Source organism: Saccopteryx leptura, chromosome 6, assembly GCF_036850995.1.
Source record: "Saccopteryx leptura isolate mSacLep1 chromosome 6, mSacLep1_pri_phased_curated, whole genome shotgun sequence".
Classification (NCBI taxonomy): domain Eukaryota; kingdom Metazoa; phylum Chordata; class Mammalia; order Chiroptera; family Emballonuridae; genus Saccopteryx; species Saccopteryx leptura.
Window position 1 is genome coordinate 68,255,228 of NC_089508.1, and position 25,340 is coordinate 68,280,567.

Below are 25,340 nucleotides of genomic sequence, written 5' to 3' on the forward strand. Positions count from 1 at the left end.
GGGCTTTGAACCAGTGACCTCAGCATTCCAGGTGATGCTTTATCCACTGCGCCACCACAGGTCAGGTGAATTTCTTAGCTTAATTATAACCTTACAGGACCACTGTCATATATTCAGTCTATCGTTTACTGAAATGTATGTGTCTCATGACTAAATCAAATCTTGTTAGTTCCTTGTTTAAAACTTTCAAATTCTATTTTTTCCAGTCAGAAAAAAGACCCACATGCTTTTAGTGCCCTTTACTGATGTTTCTTTAGTACCTAGAACAAAAATATATTGGGTATAAAAAAGTACCCAGTAAGTTAATAAAGGTAAAGGGCACTTAGTGTAATACAAAGTATTCTTATGGTAAACATAGTGACCACGATTTTTATTTTATTTTTTTTATTTTGAGAGTATGTTTATTACAACCGAGGATAGTAAAGCAAGGAAGGGCCTAGGATAGAGGAAGCAACAGTAGGGAGACTAGGTGGGGCTGCTTTGGCTCTTGAAACTTTATGGGGAAAGAACTAAGCCAAAGTGGGGCTGTCAGCTCACTGGAAGGTCAGAGAAAAGGGGCCTTGGAAACTGGCTCAGCCAGTTAGCCCCAATGGAACTGGTGCTTTCCATTACTCTGGTTGGAAGTCTTGTGCAGTCTCTTAGAAATTAGGAGAAAGAAAATTCACTTGAAAAGGATATTTGAGTGGTTGTACCTCAAAGAGGACATGCCCATAGTGACCACTTTTATAAGGCTATTTTTTGTAATACCTGTTGATGGGTTGATGGCATCAGTCCTTATTTATTTATTTATTTGAGAGGAAGGGAGATAGAGAGACAGACTCCTGGGAGTGCCCCAACCAGGATCCACCTGGCAACCTTCATCTGGGACCAATGCTCAAATCAATTGAGCTATCCTTAGCACCTGAGGCCGATGATCAGATCCACTCTGACCAACCGAGCTATCCTCAGCACCTGGGGCCATGCTTGAACCAATTGATCCACTGGCTGTGGGATGGGAAGAGAGAGAGAAGGAAGAGAGGGCAGGGAAGAGAGGCAGATGGTCACTTCTCCTGTGTGTCCTGACTAGGGATTGAATCCAGGACATCTGCACACAAAGCTTACACTCTCTTCACTCAACCATCTGTACAGGGCCAAGTTTATATTTTAGATAAATGAATTTTATAGGATGGGTGCAGAGATAGCTGATATAATACAATCTAGGTGTAAAGCTTTGCTTTTCTGGTTTAATTCAAGGATGGAATATATATATTAATGTATTGAAAGGAATTGACACACTCCCTGCCCATCAAGTGGTTCTTAAATTTTCCTCAGTTATGATTTTGAAAGACTTTAATGCATAAAAGAATTGAAGATTAACCAAATACCTGGGGTGTAGTGATTCTGTATTTTAAGCGTTACATGTTGTGGGGCGGAAGGGAGTAAAGAGGGACACATATACGGTGATGGAAAATGATTTTACTTTGGGTGATGGGTATACAACATAATCAACAGTTCAGATGTTATAGAAATGTTTACCTGAAACCTATGTACTCTGATTCATCAGTGTTACTCCATTAATTTTCTAAATAAATATAAAATACATAGAAAAAAGAAAGTACATGTTTTAACAGTCAGCTAAGTTGGGCCTGGAATTGAAAATTAAGGAGCCTGACCAAGACATGTTTGAGGCGATTTTCCCACTTGGTAGTAAACTGAATTCAGCCAAAGGAGTATTAGTATTAGTGTAATATCTACATTTTAAAAAATTCACAATTCAAACTGTTTATATATGGAAGATAAAAAGGAAAGTGAAAAGGAAAGTTTCCATTTCCCAGTAGAATTTTGATTAACGTAACTTCCTGGTTATGGTTTTCTTTTCTTTTTATTTTAGTGTGAGGAGGAGAGGCAGAGAGACAGACTCCTGCATGTGCCTTGGCTGGGATCCACCCAGCAAGCCCACTAGGGGGCAGGGCTCTGCCCATCTGGGCCCATTGCTCCATGGCGACTGGAGCTATTTTTTAGCACCTGAGGTGAGGCCATGGAACCATCCTCAGCACCCAAGGCTAACTTGCTCAAGCCAATTGAGCTATGGCTGAGGGAGGAGAATAGAGAGAGAGAGAGAAGGGGGAGGGATGGAGAAGCAGATGGATGCTTCTCCTGTGTGTCCTGACTGAGAATCAAACCTGGGACTTTCGTACACTGGGCCAACGCTTTACCACTGAGCCAACTGGCCAGGGCCTGGTTATCTTTTATTCAAAAATATTTGAGTGCCTAGGCATTGCGTATACCTTTGAGGCAAACCAGCTATTAAATGTGCACAAGAAGACATGGTGTATGTTATAAGCTCTAAACTGGTTAAATTGGGGGACATCCACCAAAGTGATGGCTTTGGTTATAGGATAATTGAACTGTAGCTCTTCTTTTGGGCAGTATTTAATAGTGCCATTTGTATATGATTGGTATATAGAAACAAGACAATTTGTTATTTTGAAGTAGTAGGATTAATTTCCATCTTTATGTTAAATTGGTACATGAAATGAAATGTTTTACAATTTAGATCTACTAAAGGAATTTTATGTCTAGGAACTGAAGGAAACCTGTGGCAGAATTAAAACTAGGACTCAAGCCTTCCAGTCCTTTTCTCTTTTTCTTTCTTTAAAAAAACAACAACTCATTGATTGATTTTAGAGGGTAGCGTACAGGAAACATTAAGTCATAGTTGTATGTGCCTCAACTAGGCAAGCCTGGAGTTTCGAACTGGCAACCTCAGTGTTCCAGGTTGATGTTCCATCCACTGCACCACCACAGGTCAGGATCCTAGTCCTTTTTTCATCCTTAAAATTTATAAAGTAACATATGCCACTGTAGATAATTTGAAACATGTAGAAGAAAGATAAATCTGTTAGGGTGCAATCCAGAGAAAAATCCCTTTTAACATTTGGTAAATTGGACCGAGGGCACATGGAGGTGGCTTGTATTACTGATTTGAGAATGTTTATTTGTACTTTTTTCCTTAATGAATTTTGGGCTGTTATTTTTCTGAGAATTTATTCTTTTGCATAAATTTCCAAATTCATTAGTGTAAAGTTGTCCACAGTAACCTCTTATCTTTTTAAGGTCTGCAGCATCTGTTGTGTTGCTTCTTTTCTCATTACTGCTGTTGGTTATTTGTGCTCTCTCATTTTCTTCAGTAGACGTTTATCAACTTTATTCATCTTTTAAAATAACCTCCTTCTAACTTTACTGTTCTCTATATTATATATTTATTTTCTATTTCATGAACTGTTATTATTATTTTTTAATATGGAATGCCTCATGAATTTGCATGTCATCCTTGCACAGGGGCTGTGCTAATCTTCTCTGTATTGTTCCAATTCTAGTACATGTGTTGCTGAAGCAAGCACATGACCTCTTATTTTTAATTCATTATTTTCTTATTTAGATTAATTTTGCTGTTTTCCTCCAAACTTATTGAGATAAATGCTTAGCTCATTCCAGTCTTTCTTTGTGTGCATTTATGGATGTTTTACATATTTAGAACCTACTACTATATCTGCATACTACAAAGCTATATTTTAAATCCCTAACTCATAAATAATTTAGAAGTATGTTTCTACCCTAGAAATTACAGCATGTGTTCTTTAGTTACCATGTGATTTATCAGTTTGATGAGGCTTTATAGTCTTTCCAGACAATATAAGAACCCTTTGCATTGTTTTTTATCCTCTTCCTGATTATTATCTATCCTTCTGTGATGTTTGCCTATATTTATAAACACTGTAAGACATTATTATTTTACATAGTCAATGCTTTTTGTAGATTTACCTACATATTTACTGTGACTTTGCTCTTCATTCCTTCCTACATCTCTCACATTCCATTTAGGATCATTTTCTTCTTAGAGAACCTAGAAATTTTTTGGGGGTGGATCTGTTGGCGTTTGAATGTCACTTTTTTTTTTTTTTTTGTATTTTTCTGAAGTTGGAAACGGGGAGGCAGTCAGACAGACTCCCACATGCGCCCGACCGGGATCCACCCGGTATGCCCACCAGGGGGCGATGCTCTACCCATCTGGGGCGTCGCTCTGTTGCGACCAGAGCCATTCTAGCACCTGAGGCAGAAGCCATGGAGCCATCCTCAGTGCCCGGGCCATCTCTGCTCCAATGGAGCCTCAGCTGCGGGAGGGGAAGAGAGAGACAGAGAGGAAGGAGAGAGGGAGGGTGGAGAAGCAGATGGGTGCTTCTCTTGTGTGCCCTGGCTGGGAATTGAACCCGGGACTCCTGCACGCCAGGCCTACACTCTACCACTGAGCCAACCGGCCAGGGCCAAATGTCACTTTTTGTTTGTTTGAAAATGTCTTTATTTTGTTTTATTCTTGAAAGACATTTTTGCTGAGTCAAGGATGGCAGTATTTTCTTTTTAGCATCTTGATGGTATCAGTCTTTTGTTTTCTGGCCTTTAACTGCTTCTGTTGTGAAGTCAGTTGCTAGTCTACTACTTTCTTTTTAATTGAATTTATTGGGGTGACAGTTGTCTAACAAAATTATACAGGTTTCAGGCTCACAATTCCACAACACATCATCTGTATACTATAATGTTTATTCACCACCCCACATAGCCTGTTACTTCTTTAAAAGTTGTATATTGTTCTCTTGCTGCTCTTAAGATTTTTTCTTTGTCTTTCAGAAGTTTATGTTGTGTTCTTTTTTCAGTCCTGTTTGGGATTTTTTGAAATCTTTAAATCTGTGAATTGATATAATTCATCAAATCTGGAAAATTTTCAGCTAGTATCTATACAGCTATTGCCTCTGTCTCATTGGCCTCATGAGACTAGTATTGTCATGCATTCAATAATGACATTTCGTCATTGATGGACTGCTTATATGAAGGTAGTCCCATAAGTTTATAATGGAGCTGAAAAATTCCTATTGTCTTGTGATGTGGTAGCTGTTTTTTTTTTTTTTAATTTTTATTCATTTTAGAGAGGAGAGGAGAGAAACAGAAAAGGGAAAGGGAAAGGGGGAGGAGCAGGAAGCATCAACTCCCACATGTCCCTTGACGAGGCAAGCTCAGGGTTTTGAACTGGCAACCTCAGCAGTCTAGGTCGACGCTTTATCTACTGCACCACCACAGGTCAGGCCAGCTGTTCTGTTTGTAGTGCAACACAGTACTTATGTGTTTGTGGTGTTGTTGGTGTAAACAAACTTTCGCTGCCAGTTGTATAGAAGTATAACACATAGAGTTATGTACAGTATACACAATACTTGGTAATGACAATAACTAACTTTGTTATTGGTTTGTATATTTACTATATTGTTTATTGTTATTTTAGAGTGTACTCTTTCTACTTATGTAAAAGGGTTTGTAAATAGGAGGCCGTGCTACACTGGCCGCATTCTGCTATGTCTTGTGTTTACTGCTTCTCTTGATTGTTGCATCATTTTCTCTGTGCTTGATTTAATCTGTGTTGTTTTGTGCAGTCACATGTGTGCAGGTTTGTAGTCTAGGAGCAAAAGGCTAAGCCATACAGCCTAGGTGTGTAGCAGGCTGTGCCATCTAGGTTTATGTAAGTGTACTCTATTATTTGCACAATGGTAAAACCACCTAATGACGCATTCTCAGAACGTATCCCTGTCCTTAAGCTCATATGACTGTATATTAAACATGTACCAGACTTAATTACTCTATTTCTGTGTCTAATATTGTCTCTTCTGTATTTTGGTTTTATCCTTCTCTGCAGTGTTCTGGAAGGTTTCTTCTAATCCAGGGATCAGGAACCTATGGCTCGCGAGCCAGATGTGGCTCCCCCCCCAAAGATGTGGCTCTTTTGATGGCTGCATCTGGCTCGCAGACAAATCTTTATTAAAAAAAATAACATTAAAAATATAAAACATTCTCATGTATTACAATCCATTTCCTACTGCTCATGTTCATGGTTGCGGGTGGCTAGAGCCAATCACAGCTGTCCTCCAGGACAACACCAAATTTTTATTGGATGATGTGTAACATACAACGGGTTGTTGTATAGCTCTCACGAAATTACATTTTAAAATATGTGGCGTTCATGACTCTCTCAGCCAAAAAGGTTCCTGACCCCTGTTCTAATCCATTTGCTAATCCTTCATTCTTGTTTAATTTGCACTATTGTATTATTGCACTGACTAGTGCTAGGCTTTGTTTTTTGTTTTTGTGGATGCCTTTTAGGTTGAGAATGTTTTCTTCAGTTTATTTTTTTGCAGAAAGTTTTTTATCATGAAGAGACCTTGAATATTGTCAAAAGTTTTTCCTTCATCAGTTGATATGGTCATGTGTTTTTTCTTCTTTAGACTGTTAATGTGGTAGGTTACATTGATTTTTGCAAATTGAATTACCTTTGTATTACTTGTATCAGCCCCTCTTGGTTATGGTGTGTATTATCTTTTTTACATGTGCGTGGATTTAATTTGCTTATATTTTTATTGAGCATTTTTGCATCTGTGTTCATTAAGGATATTGATTCATGGTTTTTCCCCCCTTTTGTTTAATTTGGTTTCAGTATTATTGTAATAATTGGTTTTAAAAAAGGAGTTTGGAAGTGTTTCTTTTCTGTTTTCTGTTAAGGATCATGTAGAATTGGTATCATTTATCCTGTAAATGTTAGTAGAATTTGCCAATGAAACCATCTGGGCCTGGAGTTTTTCAGAACGTTTTTAACTACACATTTTGATGACTTTCATAGTTAAAGGACTATATAGGTAATGTATTTCATCTCCTGTATGATTTTGTAGTTTCTGTTTTGGAGGAATTAATCTTTTCCAAAAATTTTATTTATTTATTTATTTATTTTAGAGAGAGGAGAGAGATAGAGAAGGGGGCAGTGGAGCGGGAAACATCAACTCATAGTTGCTTCTCGTATATGCCTTGACCAGGCAAACCGGGGGTCTTGAACTGTTGACCTCAGCATTCCAGTTGGATGCTTTATCCATTGTGCCACCACAGGTCAGGCAAAATTAATCTTTTCTTTTTTTTTAATCTGTATATTCTGTTTTTTATTTTTCTTACAGAGACAGAGAGTCAGAGAGAGGGATAGATAGGGACAGACAGACAGGAATGGAGAGAGATGAGAAGCATCAATCCATCAGTTTTTCATTGCAACACCTTAGTTGTTCATTGATTGCTTTCTCATATCTGCCTTGACCATGGGGCTACAGCAGACAACCCCTTGCTCAAGCCAGTGACCTTGGGTCCAAGCTGGTGAGTTGTTTTTTTTTTTCTCTCAAACCAGATGAGCCCACACTCAAGCTGGCGACCTCGGGGTCTCAAACCTGCGTCCTCTGCATCCTAGTCCGACTCTCTATCCACTTTGCCACTGCCTGGTCAGGCTTGTGAGTTCTTTATATATTTTGGATATTAACACTTTATCTGAGCTGTTGTTTGCAAATATCATCTCCTATAAATTCTCACAAAAATTAGAGGATATTTTATAGCTTCATATTTATTTTTGAAATATCTCCTATTTTTTGTGAGCAGTATAGTTGGCTTTCTGTTTTTTTTTTTTTCTTCTGAAGTTGGAAACGGGGAGGCAGTCAGACAGACTCCCACATGCGCTTGACCGTGATCCACCCAGCATGCCCACCAGGGGGCGATGCTCTGCCCATCTGGGGCGTTGCTCTGTTGCAACCAGGGCCATTCTAGCACCTGAGGCAGAGGCCATGGAGCCATCCTCAGTGCCCGGGCCATCTCTGCTCCAATGGAGCCTTGGCTGCGGGAGGGGAAGAGAGAGAGAGGAAGGAGAGGGGGAGGGGTGGAGAAGCAGATGGGTGCTTCTCCTGTGTGCCCTGGCCGGGAATTGAACCCGAGACTCCTGCATACCAGGCTGATGCTCTACCACTGAGCCAACTGGCCAGGGCCTGGCTGTCTGTTTTGTTGTCAGTTTCTTTTGCTCTGCAGAAGCTTCTTAGTTTGATATAGTCCTAATTGAGACTCATGGACATAGATAAGAATGCAGTGGTTACTAGGGGTAGGAGGGTGTGGGGGAGGGGGAGGGGGACTGGTGTGCCAGTATAAAGAGGGATGAATATAAGGTGATGGAGGATGGTTTGACTTTGGGTGATGGGTATACAATGTAATTGACTATCCAAATGATGTGGAGATGTTTACCCCAAATCTGTGTACTTTTGTTGATCAGTGTCAACCTGTTAAATTTAATTTTATAAAAAAACCCCAAAAGATGGAAGCCTAGATTACTGATTTGTAAGTGTTCACATATATACTTTGAGCATTTTTATACTAGCCACTTTAATGTTTTTGATAATTTCAGCATCTGTGCAGGCCAGCCTATAGCTTTTGAATTATGAAATTCTTGGCTTTTGGAGTCAAATGTTAACCTTGGTCCAGTCAGTTGTTGGCAAGTGAACGTTGGTCATGTGGTCTGCCACGGCTGTCCTTTTGGAAGGACTGGGTGGAGCAGTTTTGCCTAGAAACATATGTAAGATGGACAGTATACTTGACATACTAAAGCATAATTTTTCTAGAATGGGATGTTCAGGTGGTTCCCATTTTAAAAATTATTTTAAATAATGCTGCAATAAATATTTTAGTACCAGTTGTAAAGTTTGTTTGAATGTCTGAATGATTTTTTAAGCTAGAAACCTAGAAATAGACTTAATGAATCAAAGTACTTAAATCTCTTTATAGTCTCTTAATTCATATTACCAAGTTGTTTTACAGAAAATCCATATGGTTTTATACTTGAGTGTATGAGAGTGACATGTGCACCATACTCTTCTTGCTCATTGCTTTTTGGCATTCTTTATTTAAGGCTGAAAAACTACATTTGGCTATCTGGTGCTCCAAAGCATTACTCTCTCGAGGTATGTATTCTGGGTCCCAAAGGATCACAGATGACGTTAGTCCTGTGTCTCTATTATACATCCCATTTTGCTAGCTTTCCACCTACATCCTCATTGCAGGCCAATTTTGCATTTTCTTTGAAGTCCTGCTCTGAATATCCCATCTTTGTACCAGTTTTGGTTCCAGTCAAGGCAAAGGACAGATGAACTAGAGTTAAAAACAAGATTTACTTCAGGATACATGATGCATCATTAAGGAAGGGCAATTGGGTTTCAGAGTGATTGGAACTAAAAAGTTGATAGAATCAAGACTGCCTTTCCTTGTGGATTTTATAATACTTCTTTTCTCAGAAGCTTGTTCTTATTTTTGTATACATTAAATTTTCAAGCTGGTGGTTTCAATGTCAAACTACAGCTGGGTGTTTTTGGTTTTTTTTTGAGAGAGGATGAGAAGCATCAATTCATAGTTGCTTTCACTTTAGTTGTACGTTGACTCCTTCGATAGAGGCGAGAGAGAGTGAGAAGCACCAACTTGTAGTTTAATTGTGTATTTTTTTTTTTTTTTTGTATTTTTCTGAAGCTGGAAATGGGGAGGCAGTCAGACAGACTCCCGCATGCGCCCCACCGGGATCCACCCGGCACGCCCACCAGGGGGCGATGCTCTGCCCATCTGGGGCGTGGCTCTGTTGCGACCAGAGCCACTCTAGCGCCTGGGGCAGAGGCCAAGGAGCCATCCCCAGCGCCCGGGCCATCTTTGCTCCAATGGAGCCTCGACTGCTGGAGGGGAAGAGAGAGACAGAGAGGAAGGAGGAGGGGGGGTGGAGAAGCAGATGGGCGCCTCTCCTGTGTGCCCTGGCCAGGAATCGAACCCTGGACTTCCGCACACCAGGCCGACACTCTACCACTGAGCCAACCGGCCGGGGCCTTAATTGTGTATTGATTGCATCTTGTATGTGCCTTGATCAGGGCCAACCAGTGTCCCTTTGCTCAAGCCAGTGACCTTTGGGCTCAAGCTAGTGAGCTGTGAGATCATGTGTGGATAATCCTCCTGCTCAGAGCCAGTGACCTCAGGGCTTCGAACCAGCAACCTCAGAGTTCTGGGTCAACGCTTTATCTGCTGCATCACCACTGGTGAGGCTGCACATATTTTTTTTTTTTTTTTTTTTGCCTTTTTTTTTTAAGTGAGAGTAGGGGAGATAGTGAGACAGAGTTCTGCATGCGCCCTGACTGGGATCTACCTGGCAACCCTCGTCTGGGGCTGATGCTAGAATCAGTTGAGCTATTTTTAGTGCCCTGCCAAGGCTGGAACTAGTTGAACCACTGGCTGCAGGAGGGGGAGAAAGAAGAGGGAGCAGGAGTGAGACAGAAGCAGATGGTTGCTTCTCTTGTGTGCCCTGACTGGGAATCGAACCAAGGATGTCTGTATGCTGGGCCAATCTTCTATCCCCTGAGCCAACTGGCCAGGGCCAAGCACATGGTTTTTAATGGCTGCCTTATCCCTGACTATATATGACTTCAGCTCAACTCATCTTGCTAACTGTTGTTGTTTTGGTTTAAATTCCCTGGAGTGGACTTGGGTTGGCATAGCTCATCTTTTCCCAGCTGGCTGTTAGCCACTGGTCATTATTCTGGGCCATCGTGGTGTCCTGTCAGCTGTAGGTAAGGGATAGAGTCACAAAATAAAAAACACTAAGTTGAGCTCTATGTAAAATAGTGCACACTGTGTCATTTATAATTTTATCAGGACTTTTTGAAGCAAATTTGTGCAAACTTATTAGAATTACAGCTTAAAAGTTGAAAGGGGTCTCAGAAGTGATCTAGTCATAATCTTTCATTTGACTGGTAAAGGAAACATCCAAAGAGAGATTATGAGTTGCCCATTGTTATAGTCACTGTTAGCACCACTAGATTTTCAGTAATGTATTTTTTTCCATTATATGTACTATATTGAAAGTTTAATTACAGGTCCTGGCCAGTTGGCTCAGCAGTAGAGCATCAGTCTGGCATGTGGAAGTCCTGGGTTTGATTCCTGGTCAGGACACACAGGAGAAGTGACCATCTGCTTCTCCACCCTCCCCCTTCTCCTTCTCTCTTTGTCTCTCTCCCCCATCTCCAGCAGCCATTGCTCATTTGAGCAAGTTGGCCCCGGGCGCTGAGGATAGCACCATGGCCTCCCCTCAGGTACTCAAGTAGCTCGGTTGCTGAGCAACGGAGCAATGGGCAAAGATGGGCAGAGTATTGCCCCAGAGGGGGCCTGCCAGGTGGATCCTGGTCTGGAAGCATGTGGGAGTCTCTCTGCCTCCCCACCTCTCACTTAATAAAAAAAAAAAAGAAAAAGTTTAATTATAGTTTAATAGTGATCTATTTGGGAAATATTTTTTTAACACTATCAGGACCATATCCGTCTAAATATTAACAGTTTAAATTAAAAATAATTTTTTTATTATTAGTTTTTAGAGAGAGGAGAGAGAGAGAGAAAGTAGGGGAAAGTAGGAAGCATCAACTCATAGTAGTTGCTTCCTGTATGTGCCTTCACTGGGCAAGCCCAGGGTTTTGAACCAACAACCTCAGCATTCCAAGTCAGTGCTTTATCCACTGTGCCACCACAGCTCGCGCAACACTTAGTTTAAGTGATTTTCTGGAAATGTTCAGTAGTTACAAAATAATTGGAAGTTGTCATAAACATATATTAATATTGGCCCTGGCCGGTTGGCTCAGTGGTAGAGTGTCGGCCTGGCGTGCAGGAGTCCCAGGTTCGGTTCCTGGCCAGGGCACACAGGAGAAGCGCCCATCTGCTTCTCCACCCCTCCCCCTCTCCTTCCTCTCTGTCTCTCTCTTCCCCTCCAGCAGCCAAGGCTCCATTGGAGCAAAGATGGCCTGGGTGCTGAGGATGGCTCCTTGGCCTCTGCCTCAGGCACTAGAATGGCTCTGGTTGCAACAGAGCAACTCCCCAGATGGGCAGATCATTGCTCCCTGGTGGGCATGCCGGGTGGATCCCGGTTGGACGCATGCAGGAGTCTGTCTGACTGCCTCCCCGTTTCCAACTTCAGAAAAATACAACCCCCCCACCAAAACCCCATATATTAATATTGCTATATGTTAATAATATACTATTAACTTTAAAATTCTTTTAAATGTAAAATATATTAAGAACCAACTAAGAATCAAAATACTGGGTTCCTTATTTTCTCTCTTTTTAGTAATTTAATTTCTTTAAAGTAGCCATTTTATTTTATTTTTTAAAGGTCCTATTCATTTTAGAGAGAGAGAGAATGGGGGGAGAAGCTGGAAGCATTAACTCCCATACGTGCCTTGAACAGGCAAGCTCAGGGTTTTGAAACGGCGACCTCAGCATTCCAGGTTGACACTTTATTCACTGTGCCACCACAGGTCAGGCTAAAGTAGCCATTTTAAAAAGTAGTATTTTACTTTATTATTCTCTATGAGGCAAATTTTTGTACACTTGAAGCTTTAGAGAACAAATTAGAGGCTGAAAGGCGCCTCTAGGTTTTCTACATGCTAGCCAGTCCATGGGGCTCATTTTTATTTTACCAGTACTACTATGATTTCCTGTAGAAAATTTTGATAATTAATACTTCGTATGGTTTATTCTCAGAACTGACATAATGTATTTATAAGAGAGATGATTTTTGGTTTCTACTCCCAGACCTACCTTAATGGGAACGAGAATGTAGGCCAACTGGAATACAGAGCTGGTTTTGTAATGGTTAATTAGAGCAAATTAATTATTACAGATTTCTCTTTGCAAGGTCTCATTTTATTTTTAAATGATACTAGCATGAGTAATTTTTTTTTATTTTTACGTGAGAGGAGGGGAGATAGACAGATTCCCTCCTGTGCCCCACTGGCATCCACCCAGCAACCCCTGTCTGGGGCCAATGCTCAAATCAACTGAGCTATCCTCCGTGCCCGGGGCCAACGCTTGAACCAGTGGAGCCACTGGCAACAAGAGGGGAAGAGAGAGAGAAGGAGTAGAGGGAGAGGGAGAGAAGCAGATGGTTGCTTCTCATGTGTGCCCTGACCAGGGATTGAACCTGGAATGTTCACTTGCCGGATTGACGCTCTATCCACTCAGCTAACCAGCCAGGGCCACATGAGTAAATTAAAAAAAAACCATTCTTTCTTCAAGGATATAGAAATAGGATTAGTCTGGAGTACAGGTGGCTTTGTTTTTCTTAGTATTTAGAAGTTGTTATAGCTCCATTTTGTTAGTAAGTTATCCAAATTGGCTAGTGTTTGACTAATAAATGTTTATTTTTAAATTTAAAGTTTTAATTTTTTTTTTTTTTTTTTGTGAGAGAGAGAGACAGACAGGGCCAGACAGGAAGGGAAAGAGATGAGAAGCATCAATTTGTAGTTGCAGTGCCTTTGTTATTAATTGTGCCTTGACTGGGGGGTTGGAGGGCTCTAGCTGAGCCAGTGACCTTGGGCTTCAAGCCAGTGATCTTGGGCTTCAAGCCAGCAATCTTTGGTCTCAAGCCAGTGACCATGGGGTCGTTTCTGTGATCCCATGCTCAAGCCAACGACCCCGCCCTCAAGCTGGATGAGTCCATGCTCAAGCTGGCAAGGTCGGGGTTTCGAACCTGGGTCCTCCACATCCTAGTCTGATACTCTATCCATTGTGCTACTGCCTGATCAGGCTATAAGTAGTCTCTTAATTTTTCAAGTGATGTGAGTTGTTTTCTAAAAGGAACAGTCCCCTTGGTTACGACACAAGTAGTCATTATTAGGTAATTTCTAACATTGCTCCACTTAGGTAAATTTTTTTGCTGTAAGATTTTTGAATATTATGTATTTAGTTTCTAATTTATTTAGTTTGGTCATTCAGCATTCTTGATTGGACTTTAGGCTATTAGAATTAATCATATCAGTAAACTGTGTTTTTAGTCATGTGGAAAGGAGAACTACTTATTCAGCTACCCTCTGTGCCTTTTTCTAACTGTAGTATAGACATATGTGAATGACAGGAGGCTTATTTATTTTGGGGGGTGATGGTGATAGCAGTAGTCGATAATGGTAAGGGTTTAGCTTTCTTTTCTTTCTTTTCCAAGTGAGAGGAGAGGAGATAGACTACTGCATGCGCCCTGATTGGATCCACTTGGAAACCCCCATCTGGGGTCTACACTCTGTCCATCTGGGGCCATGCTTGTAACAAAGCTATTTTTAGTGCCTTAGGCAGAGGCTTTATGGAGCCATCCTCACATCTGGGGCTGATACACTCAATCGAGCCATGGCTGTGGAAGGAGAAGAGAGAGGTTGAGAGAGACAGACAGAAGGAGGAGGGGGAGGGGTGGAGAAGCAGATGGTCGCTTCTCCTGTGTGTCTTGACCACTGGGAATTAAACCCAGGACATCCACATGCTCTGCCAATGCTCTACCACCGAGCCAACTGACCAGGGCTGGGTTTGACTTTGTGTAGAAACTTGTAGAAAGACAACTTGTTAAATATATATGACAAAAGATACATTCAATAAATAATGTAGAAGAAGAATAAGACTAAAGACCCAGTTGAAAATGGACCAATAATATGAGCAGTTTGCAGAGAAATAACTATAAATGGCTGATAAATACATGAAAAGACGCTCAATATTCCTTCTAATAAAATACAAAGAAAAACAGGGAATTGATAGGTTTTGTTGGACTGGAAAGATTAAAACATTTAACGATGATTAGTTTTAGTGGAAAAGTGAAGTAGGTACTTTTATACCCAAGATAAGTATCTTTTTGGAGGCCAATTTGCAGTTAAATTTTAGTCACTGACCCAGCAAATTATGTTTTAGGATTTATCCTATGGGTATACTTGCACACATATGCCTAGTATATTATTATTATTATTATTTTTTTTTTTTGAGAGAGAGAGAGAGAGAGACAGGAAGGGAGAGAAATGAGAAGCATCAACTCATAGTTGTGGCATTTTTAGTTGTTCATTAATTGCTTCTCATACGACCCTTGACTGGGTTGGGGGACTCCAGCTAAGCCAGTGACCCCTTGCTCAAGCCAGCGACCTTGGGGTCATGTCTGTGATCCCATGCTCAGGCTGGTGAACACATACTTAAGCTGATGAGCCCACACTGAAGCTAATGCCCTTGCAGTTTTGAACCTGGGTCTTCAGCATACTAGGTTGTCTCTCTATCCACTGTGCTGCTGCTTGGTCAGGCTATAAATAATTATTATTTATTGATTTTAGCAAGAGAGAAAGGGAGAGGAGGAAGGGAGAGAGATAGGAATATCAATCTGTTCCTGTATGTACCCTGGGAATTGAACCGGCAACCTCTGTGCTTTAGGACCACACTCTAACCCACCAAGATATCTGGCCAGGGCCATAATATATTTTAAACATAGATGTTCATTGAAGCATTCTTTTGTTTGTTTCAATGGTAAAAGACTAGAAACAACCTAAATTAGTTATGACAAAGCCACAAAATGGAATACTATGCAATAATTAAGAAGAATGAAGTAATTCCTTCTTTGCTAATAAGGACGGTTTTCAAGATGTATTATTTTTTGGTGAGAGAAAGAGAGAAGAAGGGAGAGACATGAAGTGAGATAGATGAGAAGCATCAACTGGTAGTTATGTCACTTTAGTTGTTCATTGTTTGCTTCTCATACGTTCCTTGACTGGATGGCTCAAGCCAAGCCAATTACCCCTTGCTCAAGCCTGTGACCTTGGGATCTTGTTGATGATTGCACACTTAAGTTGGCGACCCTGTGCTCAAGCTGGCAAGCCCGTGCTCAAACCAGATGACCCTGTGCTCAAGCTAGTGACCTCAGGGTCTCGGACCTGGGACAGTGTCCCAGGTTGATGCTCTATCCACTGTGCCACCACCAGTCAGGCTCAAGATATATTGTTAATTAAGTGGGAAAAAGTTGCAGAATTGTGTATAGCATAATCCCTTCATGTTGCAAAAAGATTTATACGTAGATACACTTGTGTGTACACTGAACATTTTAGGAAGTTTTATTTTTTATTTATTTTATTTTTTAATTTTTCTGAAGTGAGAAGAGGGGAGGCAGAGAGACAGACTCCCGCATGCGTCCGACCGGGATCCACCCAGCAAGCCCACTAGGAGGCAATGCTCTGCCCATCTGGGTCATTGCTCCATGCAACTGGAGCCATTTTAGTGCCTGAGGTGGAGGCCATGGAGCCATCCTCAGCACCTGGGCTAACTTTGCTCCAGTGGAGCCTTGGCTGCTAGAGGGAAAGAGAGAGACACAGAGAAAGGAGAGGGAGAAGGGTGGAGAAGCAGATGGGCGCTTCTCCTGAGTGTCCTGACCAGGAATCAAACCCGGGACTTCCACATGCTGGGCCAACACTCTATTGCTGAGGCCAGAGCCCATAGGTAAGTTTTAAATGATTGTTCCTTGGGAATGAAAAGAGGTGGTCAAGGATAAGAAGGTGGTTTAATTTTTCTATTTAGTTTTTAAATATAGTACACGTGTTATTTTCTTTATAAAAAAATCTTGTTAATTGAAAACATTAAAATTAGACATTTAAAATGGTTTATTTACCTTATGGATGGCTTTAATTGATAATTAATATTTGAAAGTTGTAGCCTAATAAGGAAACCTATTTGTGCACTTTAGAAGTTAATTTTTAATTCTGAGAGCATCATAGCAGTTAATATTTTGATTAGGTGACTAAAATGAAGAGAGGGAAGGGATGTTTGCTTAGAAAATTTTTGTTAATCTGTGCTTTGTGTTCTTGGTTGTAGGATTTTTTATTGCCCCTTTAATAGTGTTTTCTCAAAGATGAGTTGGTACAACCAAGTAACTATCAAAGCCCTGTCTTCTCTTTAGTGTTTTGTTTGTGAATAGAGCAAAGATTACAGCAAAAATGAAGAATTTAAATGAATTTATATAATTAACTAGTGAGAAGAACAAAAATAACAGTATAAAGAAACCTGTATTTGCACCCCATGTTGGGGTTCATATTTACCTTATAACTTAGAACTTTAATTAAATCGTATGAACTTTTATTTTCTTATATTTTTATTAAAGTGGGATTAATAACCAACTTCTAAGATTATTGCAGTCTGAAATTAGGAATGCATAGTACAATAAACACCTCTTTTCAGTAATTATTTTTTTTAACTCTTAACATATGCCTTCATTTGTAGAAGAATGAACACATTTACATGAATCAAAACTCATTCTCAGGGAAAGGTGGGAGTTTAATAGTAACATTCTTAGTGTAGAATATTCTTGCTAACACTACACTTTGTCAACGTAGATCAGGGGTAGTCAACCTTTTTTTGTTTTATTTATTAATTTTTTATAGAGACAGAGAGAGGGACAGACAGGCAGGAATGGAGAGAGATGAGAAGCATCAATTATTAGTTCCTCATGGCGACACCTTAGTTGTTCACTGATTGCCTTCTCATATGTGCCTTGACCATGGGGCTACAGCAGGCCGAGTAACCCCTTGCTCGAGCCAGCGACCTTGGGTCCAAGCTGGTGAGCTTTGCTCAAACCAGATGAGCTCGCACTCAAGCTGGAGACCTTGGGGTCTTGAACCTGGGTCCTCTGCATCCCAGTCTGATGCTCTATCCACTGTGCTGTCCGGTCAGGCAACCTTTTTTTTTTTTTTTTTTTTTTGTATTTTTCTGAAGCTGGAAACGGGGAGAGACAGTCAGACAGACTCCCGCATGCGCCTGACCAGGATCCACCCGGCATGCCCACCAGGGGGCGATGCTCTGCTCCTCCGGGGCGTCGCTCTGCCGCGACCAGAGCCACTCTAGCGCCTGGGGCAGAGGCCAAGGAGCCATCCCCAGCGCCCGGGCCATCTTTGCTCCAGTGGAGCCTTGGCTGCGGGAGAGGAAGAGAGAGACAGAGAGGAAGGAGGGGGTGGGGGTGGAGAAGCAAATGGGCGCTTCTCCTATGTGCCCTGGCCGGGAATCGAACCTGGGTCCCCCGCACGCCAGGCCGACGCTCTACCGCTGAGCCAACCGGCCAGGGCCTCAGGCAACCTTTTTATACCTACCTCCCACTTTTGTATCTCTGTTAGTAGTAAAATTTTCTAACTGCCCACTGGTTCCACAGTAATGGTGATTTATAAAGTAGGGAAGTAACTTTACTTTATAAAATTTATAAAGCAGAGTTATAGCAAGTTAAAGCATGTAATAATAATTACTTACCAAGTACTTTATGTCATATTTTTGCTAAGTTTGGCAGAATAAAATCTTTATAAAACAACTTACTATAGTTAAATCTATCTTTTTATTTATACTTTGGTTGCTCCGCTACTGCCACCATGAACGCTGGAACGCCCGCTAGTGGGCGGTAGGGACCAGGTTGATTACCACTGATGCAGCTAAACCTTTCGACATATTTGATACCACCTGATTCATCAGTGCTTTTTCTTTTAAATTTAGACACATCTCTTAGCAGCTGTCAGTGACCTCAAACTTTGACCCTGTAACTACCAGGATGTTAAATATTCAGCTACTACTTAGAAAATGCCAATATAATTATACCGATTTAATTAATCTCTTTGTATTCTTTATCTAATAGGAAAGGTCATGTTTCTTTAAGATTTAAAAAAAGATTTTATTTCTGCCTGGCCCGTGGTGGTGCAGTGGATAAAGCCTTGACCCGGAATGCTGAAGTCACAGTTCAAAATCCTGGGCTTGCCTTGTCAAGGCACATACGACAAACACTCAATGACCAATTAAAGTGAAGCAGCTATGAGTTGATAATTCTCACTTACCCCACCCCCTCTCTCTGTAAAACCAATAAATAAAATCTTTAAAAAAGTATTTTTTTTCTTTACACTTTGTCTAAGATTTAAAGGAAATTTGATAAATTAGAACTGTGTCTGTAGAATATGAATATTTACTTTTCTGAAAGTAATATAGTCAAGACAATTATATATAAAACTATAGAGAAGACAATGAGTGTGTTACGCCTTTTTGGATGCACTTAATTATTGTTCACAATAACATTAAACACTGTAGAGAAGGCAACAATATGTTATTAAGATAATGATAGTATATATGTTAATTCAGAGTGCTTTATGAATTTAGAAAATATTTAATTTTTTTCATCAAGTGTAACATTTTAATGAGAAAAAAAAAGAGAGTTACTTTGTTTTTCAGCCTCAACTACTTGGCAAGGCTCTTCTAATGAAGTTTTGGATATCACAGCTAAAAACAGAAGAGTCGTAGTAGTAACAAATATTCTAGTTTTTAGCTCCTGTATAATTATTGTGGGATAATATGACACACTTCGTCTAAGGAAGAGATTGTTTTAGACAAACTAAGGAGATGTGGACCCAGGGAAAATAAATACATTCGTGTGACTTTAAATATAATTTCCAGGAATTCAGAGACCTTCTGAGACCATCTGTGACTTCTTTATTATCACAAGGACAGCTCAGTCCTTCTGTAATAGAAATCCTTGCACATGAATGGAAGAAAAGGGTATTTTATCCCCTCTTTTCTTGGGCTTTATCTATGTGTTTGGTCCCAACCTCCTTGACTTTGAGATAAAATGTTTTATAGGTCAGTACTATTGTAAGTGCAAGACACTGTTGCCTGACCAGGCAGGCGGTGGCGCAGTGGATAGAGTGTCAGACTGGAATGTGGAGGACCCAGGTTCAAGACCCCTAGGTCGCCAGCTTGAGTGTGGGCTCATCTGGCTTGAGCAAAAAGCTCACCAGCTTGGACCCAAGGTCGCTGGCTCGAGCAAGGGGTTACTTGGTCTGCTGAAGGCCCACGGTCAAGGCACATATGAGAAAGCAATCAATGAACAACTAAGGTGTTGCAATGAAAAACTGATGATTGATGCTTTTCATTTCTCTCCATTCCTGTCTCTCTGTCCCTATCTATCCCTCTCTCTGTTCCTGAAAAAGAAAAAAAGACACTGTTGTTTTGTGCAGTGGCACAGGGGCAGTTCTACTAGGAACCCAAAAGTGCACAGCCTGCTTAAGGGATTCCATTTGCTCCAGAAAAGGTGTGTTTGGTGCCCTTTTTTCTGCTTCCTTGTAATGAACCTGTGGCCTCTTTCCCACATGTGGAGTAGTTTAACTCAGCTAAGTTAGAGATATTTCATTTACCTGGTACAAAGGAGCCCACATCCCATACTCTCTGGGGTCATTTTAGTATTTGCTTGTAGTCTCAGTGAGCACTCTCTTCCTCCTGAACTATTAATTCTTTCTCTGGTTAAACTAAATTCTGGAAAAGGAGGATGGAACAAATTTGATTTTGACCAAAAATTGAGACAGTGGTAATCTCTTGAGGAATTATAGATTTTGTATAAACTTTCACAGTACTGGTCTTGACTGAGTGCTTACTCTGGCTGTGGTAAATAACTTAGGATACAAAGATGAACATGGGCCTTCTAGCCCTAATAAAACATCTAATTGAATAGAAGTGTTGCAATGGGAAGAGCAAGGGCAAATGAAGCAAATGAATCCTCACTCACGTTAACTTGGGCTTAAAACATTTTTCTCCATCTTTAAAAGGAGCCCTGTGAAGATACAATGTTATTAAAGACCGTGGCAGACTTTCTGTCATAATAGGTATTCAGTAACTGTTAGACTGAATAATCAGCCAAAATCTCTTTCCTGTTGTAGCTACTGTCATCCTTGGCTGAATTATTAGGTTATGTCAGCTTATCTGAACTCCATGTTCTTTGGCCAAGGTTCTAAGTACTTAAGCTTCTGGAGCCAGACATTAGGAAGACTTTGAATCATTTGCTTGTTATTCTGTTACTTATTGAGGGCTGCTTATGTGCGAGGTGCTAGGACTACAATGGTAAACAAGGACATGTTCCTTGTTCTGATGGATCTTTCAGTATTGGGAACCAGACGGGCATTAAACACATGTTGGTATAGATCATTAAAATCTTACGAGCCTTCAGTTATAGAATGCATGTGATTCAGTATTGACTAATTATGAGTTCTCTGTTCTTCCACACTTGGGTTATTTGTGCCTTAGACTTTCTAGAGAAGGTAAAGAATAATGATATTATTCCTTTGTACTTTTATAAGTTCTTAGTGTTCAGTAGTTTGGGGGTTCTGTTCTAGTTGTGACCATGGTTATTATCTAAAATGGCAGGCATTGCCTAAGTATAGTTCAATAGGAAACCAGTATCAGACATAATTGTTCCATTATGATAGTAATTACTAGTTTGATAAGGGATCTGAGACCATTTTAGACCATTGGTTTCTAAACTTCTTTTTTGAGAGAGAGAGAGACAGGAACATCAAGCTGCTCTTGAATGTGCCCTGACCTGGGTATTGAAATGGCAACCTCTGCTCTGGGACGATGCTCCAGCCAACCAAGCTATTTGGTCAGGGCTTAATTTTTATTGCTTTTTTAGTGAGACAGAGAGAGGAAGAGAGAGAGAGGGGTCGGGGAAGGAAAGCATTTGTTATTCCACTCAGTCATACATCTTTTGGTTGCTTCTGGTGTGTGCTCTGACTGGGGATCGAACCTGCAACCTTGTTTCCAGCCGTCGCTCCTAATGGACTGAGTTAACCAACCAGCCAGGGCGGTCTCTAAACTTATAGTAGCTGCATAGTATTGCAGTGTATAGTTACTTATTTAACTACCCTATTGATGAATGGTATGGTTATTTTCAGTTTTTGCTGCTATAAATAGTGAGACACTGAATATCCTGTGTATTTTTTGGTAAACTTTTTAAAGTGTGCTTGTAGAGTAAAATAGGGATTTACTTGATCAAAGGGTATATATATTGTATTTAAATTTTGATATATATATATATATATATTTGCCAGATTCTTTTATGCATGAAGATTCTGATTTAGTAAGTTTGGGGTGGGACCAAACAATTAATGTATTATTATAATAAGTTCTGTAAGTGATTTTGATGCAGGCAGGTTTGAGAACTATTGCAAGATCAGAAAAATGGCAAGATTCCTTATAGGTAAGAAGTATGGTACATGTCCTCTGGAAAAGATCTGGCAATTATGAATATCTAGGGAAGAGTAAACATCCTTTTTAATGACTGAGCAGTGAGAGCCTATTTGTCCTTAGTAGCAGTTGCTAGAGATGGCCCACCTTTAGTGAAGCAAGTGTACTAATAATTATCTGGAATACTTTGTGTCTTTTCACAAGTAATGTTGGGAAAGATCATAGGAATTGTAAGGACCTGAGTTTGAACATCTTCCGCTTCACTGTGTGATCCTGGGACAATCAGTGAACTTGACTTTTTTTTTTTTTTTGGTATTTCTCTGAAGCTGGAAACGGGGAGAGACAGTCAGACAGACTCCCGCATGCGCCCGACCGGGATCCACCGGCACGCCCACCAGGGGGCGACGCTCTGCCCCTCTGGGGCGTCGCTCTGTCGCAACCAGAGCCACTCTAGCGCCTGGGGCAGAGGCCAAGGAGCCATTCCCAGCACCCGGGCCATCTCTGCTCCAATGGAGCCTTGGCTGCTGGAGGGGAAGAGAGAGACAGAGAGGAAGGAGAGGGGTAGGGGTGGAGAAGCAGATGGGCGCGTCTCCTGTGTGCCCTGGCCGGGAATTGAACCCGGGACTTCTGCACGCCAGGCCGATGCTGTACCACTGAGCCAACCGGCCAGGGCAGTGAACTTGACTTTTTAAAAAAATTAAAAAAAATTTATTGTGTTGATATGATTTCAAGTATCCCACTCAATATAACACCCTCTACCCACCGCATTATGTCCCCCCATACCCCATTCAAAGTCTCTTTCCAACTCCATTTCACTCCCTTTGTCTCCCACCCCCTTTTCCCTCTGGGAATTGTTACCCAGTTGTCTGTATCTATGTGTTATGCATATAAAATTTAGCTAATCCTTTCACCTTATTTGATTCCATCCCCTCTTCCCCTTCCCTCTGACACTGTCCACTTGCTTCCTGTGACCCTGCCCCTGTTTCTTTTTTGTTCCAGTTTATTGTGTTCATTAGATTCCACATATAAGTGAGATCATATGATATTTGTCTTTCTCTGCCTGGCTTATTTTACTTAGCATAATACTCTCCAGGTCCATCCATGCTGTTGCAAAAGATAAGATTTTCTTCTTTTTCACTGCCATGTAGTATTCCATCGTGTAAATGTAACATAGCTTTTTTATCCACTTGTCCACTGACAGGCACTTGGGCTATTTCCAGATGTTGGCTCTTATAAACAATGCTGCAATGAACTTGACTCTTTATACAATAATATTGGTCATATCTTCCAAATATGTTGTAAAGATTAAACCAGGGGTAATATTACATTTATTGAGGAACCTCTGTCTTCTGATAGTATTTTGTGTATACCTCTGTTATGGCAGTTTGTTATTTGGTTGTGATTGGTGAGTCACTTGGTCATCTTCCCATTTGATATACTGGGACCACGTGTTGCGGCTTTGTATTCCCAGCCTCCAGCCCAGGCCTGGGACATCATGTACTGTTTCTTTTCTTAATTGAATGATGTATTTTAAGCACTATGCAACTAGATTTTCTATTTTAATTTTCACAATTATCCTAAAAGATAAGTATTAGTTCTTCTATTTTACCACAAGGAAAAATGCTCAGAGAGCTTAAGTAACTTGCTTCAGATCACAGTACGTACTACATAATGATGACACACCCTGCTTCTGAAATTCCAAACTAGATAAAGTCTATGCGCTTTCCATCAATCCGCTTTACTGAGATAATGCTATAAAGTAGTTTGGAAATTGTGAAATGTTGTTCAAGGGTAAGGTTATTTTGATAATATAGTTTTAAAGATTAACATAATGATTGATATAAACATTTTTTCTGCCTATCTAGTCAGTATTTTTTTTTAGCGCAGCTTTTTTTGGTGTGTGTAACAGAGAGAGAGAGGGACAGACAGGCAGAAAGGGAGAGAGATGAGAAGCATGAGTTCTTCATTGCGACTCCTTAGTTGTTCATTGATTGCTTTCTCAAATGTGCCTTGACTGGGGGGCTACAGCAGAGTGAGTGACCCCTTGCTCAAGCCCACTAGTTACCTTGGGCTTCAAGCCAGTGACCTTTAGGCTCAAGCCAGCGACCATGGGGTCATGTCTATGATCCTATAGAACCTGTGCTCAAGCTGGATGAGCCTGTGCTCAAGCCGGTGACCTCAGGGTTTTGAACCTGGGTCCTCTTTGTCCCAGTCTGACACTATCCACTGTGCTACCGCCTAGTCAGGCTGAGCTCAGCTTTCTTAAATGCATGGTATAGCACAGGGGTTGGGAACCTATGGCTTGCGAGCCAGATGTGGCTCTTTTTTTTTTTTTTTTCATTTTTCTGAAGCTGGAAACAGGGAGAGACAGTCAGACAGACTCCCGCATGCGCCCGACTGGGATCCACCCGGCACACCCACCAGGGGCGACGCTCTGCCCACCAGGGGGCGATGCTCTGCCCATCCTGGGCGTCGCCATATTGCGACCAGAGCCACTCTAGCGCCTGAGGCAGAGGCCACAGAGCCATCCCCAGCGCCCGGGCCATCTTTGCTCCAATGGAGCCTCGGCTGCGGGAGGGGAAGAGAGAGACAGAGAGGAAAGCGCGGCGGAGGGGTGGAGAAGCAAATGGGTGCTTCTCCTGTGTGCCCTGGCCGGGAATCAAACCCGGGTCCTCCGCACGCTAGGCCGATGCTCTACCGCTGAGCCAACCGGCCAGGGCTCAGATGTGGCTCTTTTGATGGCTGTATCTGGCTCACAGACAAATCTTTAATAAAAAAAATAATAACGTTAAAAACATAAAACATTTTCATGTGTTACAATCCATTCATTTCCTACCGTTCATGTTCATGGTTGCAGGTGGCTGGAGCCAATCACAGCTGTCCTCCGGGACAATACCAATTTTTTTTTTTTTTTTTTTTTTTTTTTTACAGAGACACAGAGAGAGTCAGAGAGAGGGATAGATAGGGACAGACAGACAGGAATGGAGAGAGATGAGAAGCATCATTCATCACTTTATTGTTGCGACACCTTGTTCATTGATTGCTTTCTCATATGTGCCTTGACTGCAGGCCTTCAGCAGACTGACTAATCCCTTGCTCAAACCAGCGACCTTGGGTCCAAGCTGGTGAGCTTTTGCTCAAACCAGATGAGCCTGCTCTCAAGCTGGTGACCTTGGGGTCTCGAACCTGGGTCTTCTACATCCCAGTCCAATGCTCTATCCACTGCACCACTGCCTGGTCAGGCACAACACCAAAAAAAATTTATTTATTTATTTTTTACCAAATTTTTATTAGATAATGAGTAATGTACACAAGTTGTTGTATGGCTCTCATGGAATTACATTTTAAAATATGTGGCGTTCATGGCTGTCTCAGCCAAAAAGGTTCCCGACCCCTGGTATAGCAAATACGCCTTGTGTATAAGAATGTAAGTGGTGTTTACTCCTCTAAGTGATTTCCCCCTATATTTCCCTTGCTTAAACTTTTTTGTTTTTATTTTGGTGAACTTCTGATAATTTGTAAATTTTTTTTTTTAAACTTTATTTATTTATATTTTACAGAGACAGTGAGTCAGAGAGAGGGATAGACAGGGACGGAGAGAGATGAGAAGCATCAATCATTCGTTTTTTGTTGCA

The 25,340-nt window shown here is 41.1% G+C and overlaps 1 protein-coding gene and 1 non-coding gene across 4 annotated transcripts in view; one reads left to right on the forward strand and one right to left on the reverse strand.

Annotated features, from left to right (window-relative positions):
- The window catches only part of DMXL2 (Dmx like 2), a 203,306-nt gene that overhangs the window by 10,725 nt on the left and 167,241 nt on the right, over positions 1–25,340 (forward strand). The gene's annotated exons all lie outside the window — the stretch shown is intronic.
- On the reverse strand, positions 3,277–3,383 carry LOC136377793 (U6 spliceosomal RNA). The gene has a single exon (XR_010746423.1). It is a non-coding gene; the product is annotated as a U6 spliceosomal RNA (small nuclear RNA).